This window comes from Colletes latitarsis, chromosome 9 (assembly GCF_051014445.1).
Source record: "Colletes latitarsis isolate SP2378_abdomen chromosome 9, iyColLati1, whole genome shotgun sequence".
Lineage (NCBI taxonomy): Eukaryota > Metazoa > Arthropoda > Insecta > Hymenoptera > Colletidae > Colletes > Colletes latitarsis.
This window is the reverse complement of record NC_135142.1, coordinates 27,820,798-27,836,170: the sequence shown is the minus strand read 5'-3', so window position 1 is coordinate 27,836,170 and position 15,373 is coordinate 27,820,798. Positions and strand designations below refer to the sequence as shown.

General features: G+C 42.8%; 1 long non-coding RNA gene across 1 annotated transcript; it reads right to left on the bottom strand.

Moving 5' to 3' along the window:
- Positions 1 to 2,915: 2,915 nt before the first annotated feature.
- Positions 2,916 to 15,303, bottom strand: LOC143345729 (uncharacterized). Its single transcript, XR_013080303.1, has 3 exons — positions 15,122 to 15,303; positions 14,383 to 14,453; positions 2,916 to 4,628 (listed from the first exon to the last, which is right to left on the bottom strand). It is a non-coding gene; the product is annotated as an uncharacterized LOC143345729 (long non-coding RNA).
- Between the last annotated feature and the right edge of the window lie 70 nt (positions 15,304 to 15,373).

Genomic DNA, 15,373 nt, shown 5'->3' with positions numbered 1-15,373 from the left:
TCGAATCTTTCCGTTCGAATGACCCGGATTTCACGGCTGCCCTTAATTATGTAATAACGAGCCTCGGGGTGGTTTCGCGACGCTCGACGAGAGCCCTTGGGTACGCGACGGACCGCCTGGATGGAAACAAACGAACGCGATCACGTTTATCGAGAACGTTCCCTAAACTGGGGGATCCCGATTTCTCGGGCGCTTTGATCCAATTCTGATGACGCGTTGCTGGATTGCGAATCCAGAATGTTTTGGATAACTGTCCGACCGGGTCCGCGACGCATCTACTAGTGTCTGACCATATTGGCCTCCGCTACTGGGAACGCAGTTGCTGGTTGCTAGGGGCAACCAGAGATGGAACCACCAGTCTATGTATCGCAGGCATTTAAATATGGCGGACCTCGAATGCCAATCGATTCGAGCCACGCTATCGATACCATTCTTCGATTCGATTTCTTTCGAAACCAACGTTCGTACAACTCTATATTTTCACTGTAAATGTAATTGCAAACGTTCTTGTTTGAAATAAACTGTTTTATCTCAAACAAAACAACGCCTTTTGTCATTGATTTTTTATCAAATTACCCAAAAATATGATTAGAAGAATGAGAACTTCCTTACTAGCAAAAGGGATCGCAATACAAAGGCTTATCAAATTTTTGAGATTGCTGGGAAATTGAAAATATCCAAGTACACCAGCTTAATATTTCCCAAGAACGAAAAAACATAGTACAGAAATAATACACGGACATACTAAATCCAATGGGAATTTTTCTACATGAATATTGCATGTCCCTTGACATCGACGTACCTACGTTTGCAGCAAATATATGCAATGCGATATTTGTACAGTATAAGGGAACAGCTAAATTATTTGTAGCAAATAAAAACATAAATTTAACAAAAAACAAGCCATCGATCTTTCTTATAAACAGATACGTTTTGTAATTTTAACGAATACACGTGCGATATAAAAGAATATATGAAGCCCGTGGATCAGTGCTGGTTCAAAGCCTGTTTTTAATAAATATTAATTAATAATTGACATATCGTGCGCCCTAGATTGAAGCCAACTTCGAAATTAATTTTGCATTTTCACCGATAACGCGTAGGAATTTTAGACTTTGATGGAGGTTCAAGAAACAAATGTTAAATAACGATATATGCGCAAGGCATTCTGGAATTTTTCAATCAAACCGTGCCAGTATTTTCGACAAGTAAAACTGTTACAAAGCTAATAACTAGACTAACTAAATATTTATTTAAATCGTTCGAGGATAAATACAATTGAAAGGATAATGAAACAATAATTGAAACACTTGTTCTTTTCAGCGAACCGTAAGTATTCTAGATCCTTTGTTTCATATTCTGTTTTGTTGTGGGAGCTACCAGCCATTACTTCAATTCTAATAAAGCCCCATTACAAAAGTTTAAAGGTCCGAGATCCGGTGTGATTATATTAAAGCCAGCTTCGAAATTAAATTTGTACTTTCGTTAATAATAAGGTCAGCTGGACGTTTAAAACGCAGAAGAAACTCGGATAACTTCGCGCTACTAAGAACTTTCTTATTCTTGCGTTTGAAATATTAAAAGAATAAGGACGGTTGGGACAATTCGGACCACTTTAAAAGAATTGAAATTAAATCCTTAATTACTAACTCCGCGTTAAAAAAAACCCCCCTTCGTAATTGCCAGAAATATGGATCAGACCCCTGGGAACTTTCATTCTATTTTATACTGTTTACACTGGTTGAAGATGCAGAGTTAAGAACAGATATCGTGTTTAATTTGTATTCTTTCTTTTTTAACCATTTTCAGTTTTCCATCGTCGACTTTGAAGGTAGGAAAAACGAAAAGGATACGAAGGAACGTAAAATTTTTAGGGAGATACTTGTAAAAAGTTTCTCAACCTGGTCGATCAGGGCTCGATTCCACTCGAAAGTACTGCCCTTTGTTTCCTGAAGCACTTATAGACGGTTTCAATCTATGCCATCCAGGTTTGAGTTTCCTTGAAAGCGCTACTATTGTCTCCCGAAATACTTACAGTGGGTGTAAGAAGCGTTCATATAGCGATTTATTTCATCGAAAGGATAGCGTAATGCTTTCGCTCGAAAATATCAAACCAACAATTTTTGTATACGATTCAATTTCACTGCATTTTAGGTACTTTAAACGATTCTTGAAAAATTACATAAGGTTAACTTTAGCGAAGAATATACGTTTAATTCCGTTTTGATCCTGAGACAAGTTTCTAAACCGACGTTTCCGGGAGGCAAGCAGCGACTAAAGTGGACAATATTTTCTGCGACGCCCTAATAATGCTTGATCCCGTCGCTAATCGCGACGACACGGAACAGCTTTTACTTTCGCGGGGTCGACAATTCTCAGAAGATAAAGGAAAACGTGTCCCGAAACTTCTATTTGCGCCAAGTTATTCGCGCCAGCGATGCCCGAACAACGATCTTTCGATCTCTTCGCCCCTTTGTCCGGATCCACGCGTATACGAAGCGTCGATATCAATGATTCCCCATAACGCCACGGACGAAGGTGATCCTGAAAAACGATCGGTTCTTATCCCCGCGCGAAGAGCCCTCGGATATCCATTTTGTCGTCGTAGACGGTTGACGAATGTCCTTCGGAATGCGTGAATCGGCCGACCCATCGTCGACGAACTCCTTTTACCGCGAAGGGACCGAATAATAAAAGGCGACTCTGGCGTAATGTGGGCGTCGGGTTCCAATAAGAGCAGACATAAAACTAAATGGACAAACATAACTTCCGACTCCCGAAAGCGGTTACATATGCATTGGAAATGCAAAGCCATGGAAAGCAAAACGCTATGAATGTTTGGGACAGGGTTACCCTGAATATATCGTTAAGGGTTCGCTGTCCGGAAGAAGGGAAACAGTACATTGAATCAGCGATTTATGCGGTTGTTTTCGAGCTTCTTACGCAAGTCAAATTGTATATATTACAAAGAAAAACGATTTGCATTTGGATTTTTCGTTCCAATGAGTTTTTAATTTGTAAATAATCGAGAGCTTCGCGATTCCTCGATTCCAGAGCCCCGTGTTTCTTTTCGCGGTTGAATTTTTCACGAAACACGATGGTGGAAGCGTCGTTTACAGCACTCCTCCGCGACGAACCGGGGGCTTTACGATCCGCTGGCAATCCGAGGATCTCATTACGCCGGGAATAGAGAACGAACGTGGAACAGATTCGATTTCGCGACGCGAGCAGATAGGGGATGGAACGAAGAAAGGCTCGCGGGCGGAAAAAGAGGAACAAAACGGGTGAATTCTTCCGATCGGATTGCCGGCGCGTATTTACGACTGCTTGTGCGTGTGTGTAAACGGATCGCGAGAGCTTCTTAACGAACCCCTGAAACGAAAAGCAACCGAGAACAGAACACTTTTACGCGAACAGAAATATACTTCGCGTTGTAAATTGGAAATTACAAAAAAAGGAATCCATACGACAGGTTTCTATTATTTGCTAGGGGGTTACGATTCCTTTTTAACTTGAGAATTAGGAGATACGAGGTATAGAAACAGTTTAATTCTCTAACAAACGCAGTTTAATGAGTCATTCGAATAATGGATGGATTATGGTCATAGGTGGCTAACAATGAGGTTGATATCAAGGATACTTACCATTGTAGGAGTTGTGGAAAATTTGGGGAAACATTTCTGATTACACATAATATTTTCGGTAAAGAATTTTTTTCTCGAAAGTGCGTAGGATTTCGGGGGTATATCTATTCACCAAAAATGATTGCAATTAATCCCTGCAACCATAAATAATTTTTTCGCCGAAAAATTTAGGCACCCTGTCGATTAAGTCACCACCGGACTTTCAGGCAATTAGATTGGGCCACGAAAGTCCATAAGATGTAAGGTCTACTGGTATATCTCGTCTGTGATCGTAGTTTTGGATTTGTACCGTAACGATAACGCGACTCCATTTTATTCGGCTATTATTTGAGAAGCAGAGAATCATTTTAACGAGCACAAACGGTGCAGTTAGAGGGAACAAAAGGCGATCCGGGTTGCGAATGATCGAACAACCGCCTGTTCTCGGCCATTAATCTTCCTTCGCGTTTATCCTGCGTGTAGGTGCGGCGGGAAATTCGATTAAACGGTGTCAGGGGAAACTTAGGAAACGGCGTGTTGCGTTCGTACGCGACGACGTCAGAGGGAGAATTGGAAAACTGGCATACAATGGGCGGCGTGAAACAGAACAGGAACGATGGAAAAGAAACTGGGCTTGCCTAAGTAGATTTAAGAATCACGTCACTGTTGCACAGTGGTTGCGGAGTCGCCTCAGGCTTGAATAGAACTCGGACCTGCGGAGGAGACAAGGGCCATTATGCCAGCACGTAAAGCGACGTCAGCCAAAGCTCGAGGGTCCCGTCCGTTCTTTCTTGCATCCCCCAGCTGGCTTCCCTTCTCTTTCTCCTTCCCTTATGATGTCGCGCCACCAGTAGTACCGTCAGTCTCACACTTCCCCCCCCCCCCGTTCTTCACCTACTTTTCCTTTTTTTCCTCCTCTGTCTTAACAACTCGGAAGAACCGGAGGAACTTGCGATGGGAGACCGGAAACCGATTGCTTCCTGTTCGAGCCACGTGGAATTTTCCCTGCGAACAGAACAATTTTTCAAAAGTATTGTAAATGTATCGACGTCTAAATAACGTAGCACATTTATTATATGGAGAGTATGCTCTTCATTTTATTTTTGTTTCGAACTGCTCATATCGAGTTGCACAGCTTAAAAAGAACGAACATTGAGGATAATCCAGGACCAGAGTGTCGAGGAAGTCTCTATGTTACCAAGTCTCGGTTGGGACCATTGAAAATTGCTTTTTACAACATACGCGACACGAGTCACCGTTTCGACCTCACCGTTTTTGAAATTTTTATTCCCTGGAAAGTTTGTCATAGATAAAAGCAGGTAGTAGTCGCAAGGAAAGAGGGTCTATGGGGAGGAGGTGCTAAAACTTCCCATCCGACATCCTTTATCTGTCGGTGGATTACGGAAGCAACCCGGACGTGGTCATCCAACAAACATTCACCTTTCCTGCTCGCGAGCCCTGACAGAACTTTTGTTAGATAATACTACAGCCCACTGAACTATGGATGACATTTTTTTAACGAATAAAAATCCGATTTCGGTATTGTTTATGGACATCTCGATTGGCCAGTCATGAATTTTGCTTACAGTTCAAAATGAGTTTACTTTATTATTTTCGAGGAACAGACGCCCCGAGTGTGGCTCGTCTTCCAGCAATTAATCGTCTCCTTAAAATAGTTTGGGCGAAAATTTGTTTTTCCCCGCGATCGGAATTCTGGCTCGCCATACGCCTTTTTTGCGAGCCAATCTGTAATTAAACGCGTCGAGGACGCTTTTTGCTCGTTTGTTTCCCAATTCGAGGGTCTCTCTCATTTCGTTGCACTTTCTTTTCGCTAATTCGTCCAAGTTCCTTGCCAGCGGAACGCGGACATCGGGGATCGATCGAGCCTGTTGAAAAGTTTCAAGCTCCGTTCGCGTGAACGTCGGAACCGTAGCTTGAGACCTCGCGTTCGTCTAATTTGGAAACGAGGTTGCGAAAAGTCACGTAGCCCCCGATCGCGTCGATGAATAGATAATAACGATCGCGATAACAACGGTCGCTGACCCGAATTAATCCCTTAAAAAGCATTATCCAATTATTTTATTCGCGCTGCCGATTCTTTTCTCGTTTCGAACGATATGCCCGACCAACGCTTATTTTCCTTTGATCTGTTCAAGCTTCGCTACCGGCTGCAATTTCATTTCCGATAAATATACCCGGCTCGATAGAGAAGATTTCATAACCTTTCGTACGGAGTTTGTACATTTTATCGCGAATTATTCAAGAAAAGTCTCATTTAGAGTTTTAGAACTATCTTTATAGAACGCCAATCGAAGTCTTTGGATTTCTATTTTCTGCTTTACTTAAATTTGTTGGAAATGAAAAAAGAATGTACACCTTCCTCGGAACGTTTAAATTCCGAAAGCTACGATAATGGATAATGTACGAGTCGAGGAAACTTAGGATTTAGTAATTTTGTAAACGTAGAAAATTGAACAGACAAATGGGTGCTTTCAAGAGAAGGATATTGTCAATAAGGCATCAGAGACGAGGAATCCATCTCTGTCGCATACTCAGCTAGCCGGAAAGCTCGAACAGAGGAGTTCAGAGTGACCGAATTTACGTAGGGGAGGATAGTCGAGAAAAAAAACAGACGATTTCGCGTCAGGCAGCTTCCCTTGGAATTTATGAAAGAGAAAAATAGTCTGGGGAAACCCAAATCAGGCGAATACGACTGATGGCAGAGTGCCACGACACCTTTCAAGACCAAAATGTTATGTCCACTGATGATTCGGCTCTCTGTTTCCTAATCAGAGGCAGAAAAGTTACATAAAAATGCAAAATGCAAAAGAATAACGAGAGAAATATTATAAATGTAATCAATTTGGCAGGTGACACATGTGTGTACTTTAATCGAAACTAGGAAATAAATGTCTAGCCTTCGAGTTCGTGTTGGTTTTAATTGATCACTGGTCATTCCATGGTCAGTGGTCACCTTATGGTCATCGATGGTCAACAAGGAGGTTGATACGAAGGTGTCAGAAATCCAGTGAAGGTTCAGGAATGGCCAGGAAAGAGGATAAATGGAAACAGCATTGTGAAGTTAACCGTTCCCCCACTCTTCGACTATCTATCATACGCATATAGGAAGACTATTGTTGACGAAATCTTCAGTACCCCTGGAGCATCCAGGGGGAACGGGTCTCGCGGGCCTACGCCAGGCCATTCGTGGAGCGGTGACCACTGGGGACCACTGGGGACCAGGAGTGACCAGGAGTGACCAGGAGTGACCAGGAGTGACCAGGAGTGACCAGAACTGACCACTACTGACCAGTGCAGATCCGACTACTGACCACTACTGACCACTACTGACCAGTGCCGGACCGTGATGACCACTGGTAAGAACTATTTAAAATTGCTCTCCCCACTTCTATTTTGTCGTTTGATACCAATTCAACGTTATGGAACTGTCTAACGCTTTTGCTAAATTACGAATCGTTTCTTATGTTACAGCTGGACCTCTGGTGCTGCTTCCTTGGTAATGGTAACTAATGCTCAACAAGTAGTAAGTTCACTTTACTTGTTGATATTATTATCACAAAATTGACCGGTTTATTTTATTTGTTTGGTCATAATTCGGTGTTGTTTTACTGCCCGGTTTTATCTGGTTATTATGTTTACTTCCTCTATTTCTACTTCTGACTTATTTTTTGAATTGACATAATTGCGTTGGATCATGTACCATTATTTTATGTATTTTGTTTGTATATTATTTCATGGATTTCGATGTCACTAATTAGAATAAGATTTTTATTCCTATTCTATTTCGCTAAGATATTTTGTTTGATTCTTGAGTATTTTCATTCTTTAATTTCATCGTTGGATTTTCAATTCTGCGTTGGATTTTCAATCTTTGTTTCTGTTCGTCTTTGAAGTTTGTATGATTCTTCGGACAATTTTCGTAATCATTCGCTATTTTACTTCGACTTTCTACTCTCGTTACGCAAGTATAGGTAGAATACTTTGTTCGTAACATGTGTAAATTTTGTACATTTCCTTAGGTAGGTCTAGCATCGAGAATCTTATAGATTCTCACTTTTAGGTACATCAGCACGACAAATTATTCCATCGCTTCGTCTAGTTTGCATGGTGATTATTAAATTTCCTTTCGTATGTCACTAATATGTGTATCAATTTTAGTTTCAGATTATTCGCAGGGACATCGAGGGAGTACGCCACATCCGCCGAGGGACATTTAATTCTAAGTCGGTTAGATTTAAGCTTCGTCGCGAATCTTAAAATTAACGTCGAAGATTTCTTTATTCTACATATTTCTGCGTTCTACCAAGCAATTATTCAATAACTAGCTTCTCGTTTTCTCGTTCCCTCGTTCCTAGCTTCGGTCACCGCTGTTTCATCGATTGAAACATGTGATCGGCCGTGTATCTGGTCCGAAAGATCTAATCGCCTTCCCTTGGTAAGCTTGATTGAGGGAAAACGGCACTTCGCTGGAAGGTGTGGAGTTTCCGTATTCTGCGGAAACGCATACCTTCCAGCGGAAGTCGACTCTGTCTCAGGTACTCTCTCTTTGTCAGACAGCCTAAGTCGGGTCCTTCGGGCTCCCGGCGGGTTGCGTTGGAGAAATGGAGACCTCGATTCGGAGTTGCAGTTCTCTGTTTTCTTGTTGAGATCGAGTTAGCAAGGGCAGTAGGTTCGATCCTCGGATCCGCTGCACGGTTCAGCATCGCGTCGCGTCGTGTCGCGTATCCCACGATTTAGCTTCAACCCTCTTTTTAACCATATAATTGCTTGGTAGAACATCCAAGGAACTTTGTTTCCTTCTATCGTCCGAATTTTAGCTTCAACTTAACTGGACTTGAGCTTCGACGTTAATTTTAAGTCTCTAGTGTATCTGCGTATGCCAAGTAATTATTTAACAAGTAGCTTCTCTCGACTCGTTCTCTCGTTTCTTGCTTCGGTCACCACTGTTTCGTCGAACGGAACATGTGATCGGCCGTCCAGTTTGTCCGAAAGATCTAGTCGCCTGCCAATGATAGATCGATTTCTAGAAATAGAAATCAATCTACCAAGGGTAGTGTCGATTCGATCCGAAGATCTGCTGCACGGTTCAGCATCGCGTCGCGTCGCGTCTCCCACAATTTAGCTTCATCCCTTTTTAAACAAAATAATTACTTGGCATGACTAATCTAGTTTCTAAGGATGTAAAAGGGAGATCGATGGAACTTGGATTCCATCTATTTCCCTTCGGGTCTCCACTCGCAGCAACCTCCTCGTGGTGAGACCTGGTAATCGGTGTCACTCACGATAGAAAAGTTATTCTTCGTGGGTGACACCGAGCTAATGGCTGTGAATTTAAATTTATTTAAGATCTATTGATGTTAGTCTTTATTCTATTAATGGTAAGCTGTATCCTCGTATGTTTCGCCAATATCCAAATAATTCCAATAAGAAACCAACAAATATCTTTATGCTGTTTGATAAGAAATTGCAGTATGACTGTAGATAATTGTACGCGATATAATTAATGAAACACCTTGAATATAAGTGATGTTTTAAAAGGAATCTTACTGTTCAGATAAATTATTTTATCAGCATAGTAAACGTTTTCATTGTAAAGCTCAGAGATTCACGCGTACAGGTAAACGAAACTTGTTTCTGTAACTCCGAAATCGCGAAGGACGAACGAAGGCACGAAAGGTCCAGCGTTTCGTAGAATCTTCAGCGAGACCGGTCGTGCAACAAGGACTTATCTGCCAGCAGTCGTGAATAAATGCATTTTCCGCGGGTGGTCTTCGCTATCAGGTATCCTTATGTTGCGCCGAGAGAACGGTATTGTTATCGTTACAATACCGTTCCACTATTAGGTGCATGGAACGCATGCACCGTCGTCAGCTGCTATCTGCATTCAACATGCTCTAATTCACGCCGCGCTTGATAAGCAATAAATCACCATCGTTTTCCAATGAAATTCGTAACAAAGAACTCGGCCCATCAATAAGGGAATGCACAATCGCACGAGCAATTGCTCTTAAGGGTACTTTCTGGTCAAAATATCCAAGAAAAACTTCTTATAAGTCGATCGAAACGTTTCGAATTCTCTTTTCATTTTTCTTTCCCCCTCCCTCTATTGTGCCCTTTGCTATACGTTTGCCAGTTTCGCTTTCGGGCACCGATCGAGGCGATTTTTTCGATACAGTTCGGTTGGCCCGACGAGATTACGAGAAAGATGTTTTCGTCCGGAATACATGGCGCAATTTCGAGTTCCGCGCGCTGGGAATTACCGATTCCCGACCGAACCATAACTACATACGTCAGTCGTTCCAAAAGTTCTTAACAATTAATAAACTGACACGGGGAACTAAAGTGCCTCTTGTCTTGCAATCGTTACCCTCGACGCGATAAAATTACAAAATTAGCGATTAATAGAACGCGTTGAGCCGTGTCCACTTGACACTAAAATCTAAAAAGATATCAGCCAAAAAGGAAATTTGCTCGCTCAATTGTAGAATATTTTCCCCTCGACGTTCGCGAATTTATTTCTTTCGCCAAGGGAAAGGAGAGAGCACGGTATAATCGAGGGTGATTCTATTGCGCCAGGTTGCTTCCACACGGAAGTGGTGTGGACTTTGTTTGGTAGATACACACCGTCGACCGAAGGAACTTGGAACGAGAGGGAAACGGCGGTCCGGTGCGAAACCGCCATGTTTGCATAGCGAGCGGAACGATCAAGCGAATTATCGCGTCAGTCAGTTCCTTAGTCATCCGTTCTATCTCTTCCTGAACCTCCAAGTCCTCCAGAGTCGACGGCCAAGATAATTTACAAATAGTAATTGCAACACACCGTCGAATCGGTCCAGCGACACAACACGCTGCGGTTTCGAGTCTCGAACGTTTAGGTTCCGTGTTTGCAGCGTCAACATTGACGTTTGGATGCAAGAAATTTCAATCAGCCGTGGAAATCGTTCCTCGAATGGCGGCGTCACAAAAGCCTCCGTAGATTTCTTTGGAACGACAAACTATTCGCTGCGAATGTGTCTTTTTCTTGATATTGCACGTCTACGTTCCCTTGATCAATATGTAATCGCGTGATCGAGTTCACAACTAAGGTTTCCGTGCTCGATCTTTTTCATTCGATTCCGCGAGAGCACACACGGGACGCGTAACACGGGAAATTGGAAAATCGGATCGGCTTTGATCTGCTGTCCTGAAAGAATTCGACGTCAAGGCTCGTATCGGTTCGCCGTGGCCGGCAGAATTCTATGAATCGTCGAGGAAACGGATCCTTCCCGACGAAACTGACTCTCTGTTGCAAAATAATTCAACGAAAATTCTCCGTGCGGTGAATATTGTTTGTTTAGCATGAGAAAGCACGAGTTTGGTAACGTTTGTAAATAAAAATGCAAGAATAAGTAGTTTAAGCGCCTTTTCCCGGACAGTATCGTCGAAATTGTAACGTTTGAGTGGGCGGAATAAAGGGTCCAACGACGATCGACACTCGATCGGAGAATGCAGAGATCCCGAGATCGCCGCGGGGTCTCGCGTGTCCACGATCTCGCCCGTATCTTTTATGGATAGGTGGATCAAAGACTCGGCAGGGAGCTCGAATATCCGTGATATCCGAGCTCCCGTCTTGGCCGTCGGTTTCTGGATCGCGGAGACTCCCTTTTTGGAATGTTGCTTCGACGCGATCTTCGCAAATGAGTCCGATGGGAATTGCATCTCGACGAGCAAACGAGATTTACGCTGGAAAGGGGACTCTATCGAGCGCGGACCGGTCCCTCTTCGTAACAACGTTCCGCCCCGCCGAGATTTATTTTTCGCATTAGGCAGAAACGGTATTTAATTTCGCGACCCCGACTCGTTAAGAGAATTACCAGGATTCTTGGCTCCTGGCTAACGCGTCTGGAACGCTTTCTGATCGCCGCGCCGGGAGGACAGATCCTCCGATGGAAAGTGAAAAATATTAGGAGTAATATTAGTCGAAAGGTTCTCAGCGACGTTTGCTGGTTAGCGTTCCATTTACGGACGCTCGACGCTTTCATCGCCATTCTCTCGTTTCTTTCGCGAGGGGGGCGTTGAAAATAGTGTCACCGGGAGCAGCAATTAGCGCGAAACGTTTCGCGTAGACACGGATGTTAGTCTTGCTGGTAAGAAATTCGCTGGAACTGAACGTACGAATTGATATCCGCGGAAAGCGTCGCCTGCGTTCCCGTTTTGCGTTTGAATGGACTCGAGCTTAATAAAGCGAGGTCTCAATGACGGATCTTCGTAGAGTTTTTATCAGTCGAAACTTCAAACGCAAAATGGAACGAAATATTATACTTTCTCCTACGATAATATTCGACGTGTTTAAGACATTCGACTCTAGCAAGCTGATGACTCGAATCTCTGGCAGTGAATGTGCTCGAACAGCGTCGTATTTCGATTTGACCAACATCCCCGATCGCTTTGGTCGCAACGACGCGGTTTCTTCAGTCTCGTAAACTCGTGGACGCATCTAAATTCAGGAGGCGTCGTTCAGAGCGTATCGTTCTCGCTGGTAATGTCTTCGTAATCTAATAACGGGGGGTGGATTGGACGTCTCTCTCGTGGATAGGTGACGTGTACAAACCGGCAAAGCAAATTGGAACTACTGCAAGTTCGTGGCGGCCACCGAGTACAAAGGCCATCCTCGGGGCGACCCTGCCTTGTATTCCACGGTGTCCACCGGGGAATTCAAAGCAATCGCCACGCATTGTCGACGGTAGCGAAATGGTAACGTTCGCTGAATCGACTGCCAGCGACAGTAAAAAATAACGCCGCGAAAGATCCAAACGCTCCAAGAAAGAAACTGTCACGGAAGAGATTTATCGTGAAAATGTTTGAACGTAGGGTGCATCGTACCCGATTCTTTTATTTGTTTTACGCGTGGCTGCTGGATCGTTAACGAAAAGAATTTACGATGTTCGATGCCACAGGTTGAAACTCCAACATTTTACGGGCGAAATGCGCTTACACTCGATGCATTCGTTTTTATTTGGAATCGTTTAGGCGATCGTGGTCGCTCGTTAGTTCTTTCTATAATATATTTCGCGCATACTCGATTTAATCGTTCGAACGAGTGGTTAGAAAGAGGATTGGGTTCGTAAAAAGTTCAGCCGGATCGAAGAACGAGTTTATCGAGCGTTAATGGATGCGACAAGAACGCGCGGATTAGTCCGTAGAGTATTAGAGCTTAGAGATTAGAGCGCCTATCTTGCGAAATACAATTCTATCGTCAAACGGGAGACAGGATAAACCTTGGATTTATAGAATAGTAGGTGAAACGGCACTCCTACCGGGCAGAGCAGGTGTCTTCGATAATTAAAGTGCGAGCGAAAATTTACGCGCCGCTCTGTACCGCCGTTTTCCATCGCGTTTATCAGATATGAAACGGACCCATTTGTTCGCCGTGCTCCGGGCAATTTTTCGATATTTTATGCCGACCGTCCGAAAACTACCATTTGGGAATTATACCTCGTCGGTGAAACACATTAGCGAATGTTTCAAAGGAGAAAAAAAGATCTGCTTTAATTATTAACTCCATAAAAAATGTACGAAATCACGTTATTTAATATTCAACTAACAATCGGACTGTAAAATATGATACGTTCCAGGGAACTCCCGTTTCGCATCGCGAAAAAGGCGAAAGCGCATAAAATCGTTAACGAAAACAAAGTCCATTTCACGGCCGGGTGGCAGAGATTAATTAATAAATAAATTAAAAATATTATATACGGACGTCGGGTAGAAAAAGGGTGACGGGAAATGATTTCGAAAGTGGCGGTCCCCGGGTGAAATTGCAATTGCAAATTAGAATTCGAGCGCCGCGAAACGAGAGGTCCTCCCGATGGAAATTCGTAATGTTATTAACGAGTATTAAAGCGTACGTCTAGTAGGCCGACAATACTGCCAGCAAGACACGCGAAAATTGTGTTTGCAACGCTGTATAACGTAATTCATTCGAGCTACTTTCATCGATCCGCCCACGCTCGTTCGTTTGCATATATGGTAAACACGCATCGACGAACCATAAAAACTCTATCGTCCCTATATTCCGAAAGCTCTTTGTTCGCGTTAGGCGAATCTAACAGCCAGTGGCTACTGAAAAGAGGAACCTTTTCGCGCCACGAATAAAGGAGAACTCTAGGAACCCCGTTGAAAGGGTGTCTCCGAAGCGATCGACTGCTACACGATTTATTAGCCAAGTCCGAAACCAAAAGCGCAAGAAAGTTATTCGCAGGTCAGTTTTCATTCAGCGACCCGGAGCGAGCTTTTCCGTTATAAGATTACGAGAAGAAGCTTTCAAGGTGACTGCGCCAATCGAAGCTTTCCTTTCGAGTGCTCTATACCAGGGACTCTCAAGACCTAAGCCCGCAGAAGAGATAATTCTCTGGACATTTTCTAGAAAATTGACCTTTCAATCATTTTTTAAATAGACTTGCAGATACGCTCGTTAATTCGCGGACACTTGATCGAGACGTTAATCTATGAATCGTTGTAAGTTCAATCATTTTTCTGGGGTTATTTTAAAAGACCTTCTACCGTCACGTTTCTCTTATTCGGTGGAATTTTCTTGGAAATTCTTTTAGGATTACAAGTATCTAAAAGCACCTTCGAGGAGTAAAATCTGTACTCGTATAACAAAAATGAGGATTCAGCTATTTTGTACGGAAACTACGTCTAACATTTATTTGTAATTCGATGTGCTCGTTGGATTTCGTTGAGGTCAGTGTCTTACCGTGTTTATTTCTTCGTATCGGACGTTCCGGGCGACTAAGCTCTCTGTAGCATCGTGTGGCATAGCGATCCCTGGAACAAAGCACATCATGCTCCTTAATAACAAATCCTACAAACATCTCTTCTTCGAGCACGGTAATCACGGACAATCTGTTTTCCTTTAATTCTACTTTGCTTCAAATTGAAACGAACCGAAATGAAACATATGCATTATACAATATTTTCCAAAGAATACGATGTAAATAGTTCATAAGAGGTTTCACGTACTTATCCAAGAATTGTCTAACGCCTAGATTATGCTCATAATTTTATCAGAAAAATAGTGGACACTGCCAAAATTCAACCAGTCGTCGATATTAATACTAAACTCGTAATTGTCGAAAACTTTCAATTGAGGCGATCCTGCAACTGTTACCAGTAGTGTATTTTCGCTTATCGACGATCGAGCAGAATTAACTTCCTAACTGCCGCGACCGAGTAAACTCGGGCAATACATTTACCAGATAAACAAATGGAACTATGGTTCTCTAAAACCCAAATTATATTTAGTTTCTAATACAAATTATACGCTAGTTTCATTGATAAACATTGATAATGGAACAATAAATACAAATTTTAACAAACACAGCCAAACCGTACTCGTTAAAACCCATAACTAATGTGGATAATAGAATTTTAATTTCATAGATACACTGAGACTTCCTTACTCTTAGATTTTCTTCCCCACATATTACACTTACCTGGCAATTTTCACTTTCAAAACACTTCACGTCACACTCGTTGCAATAATATCTGCTTTCTTGTCTCACCTTATTTCGGAATTTGCACGATCCTCCATCCGATACGAGTTGCGTTCTCCGTTCGCGAAAACAGTCTTCCAACGCGAAACCGATTTCGAATCCCACGGAACGGAAACCGTCGAACGATCTCTGTGCCCCGGTCGAACAGCTTATGAAGTGTAACCGATCGGGAGAAAACGGCGAGGTTTGGGT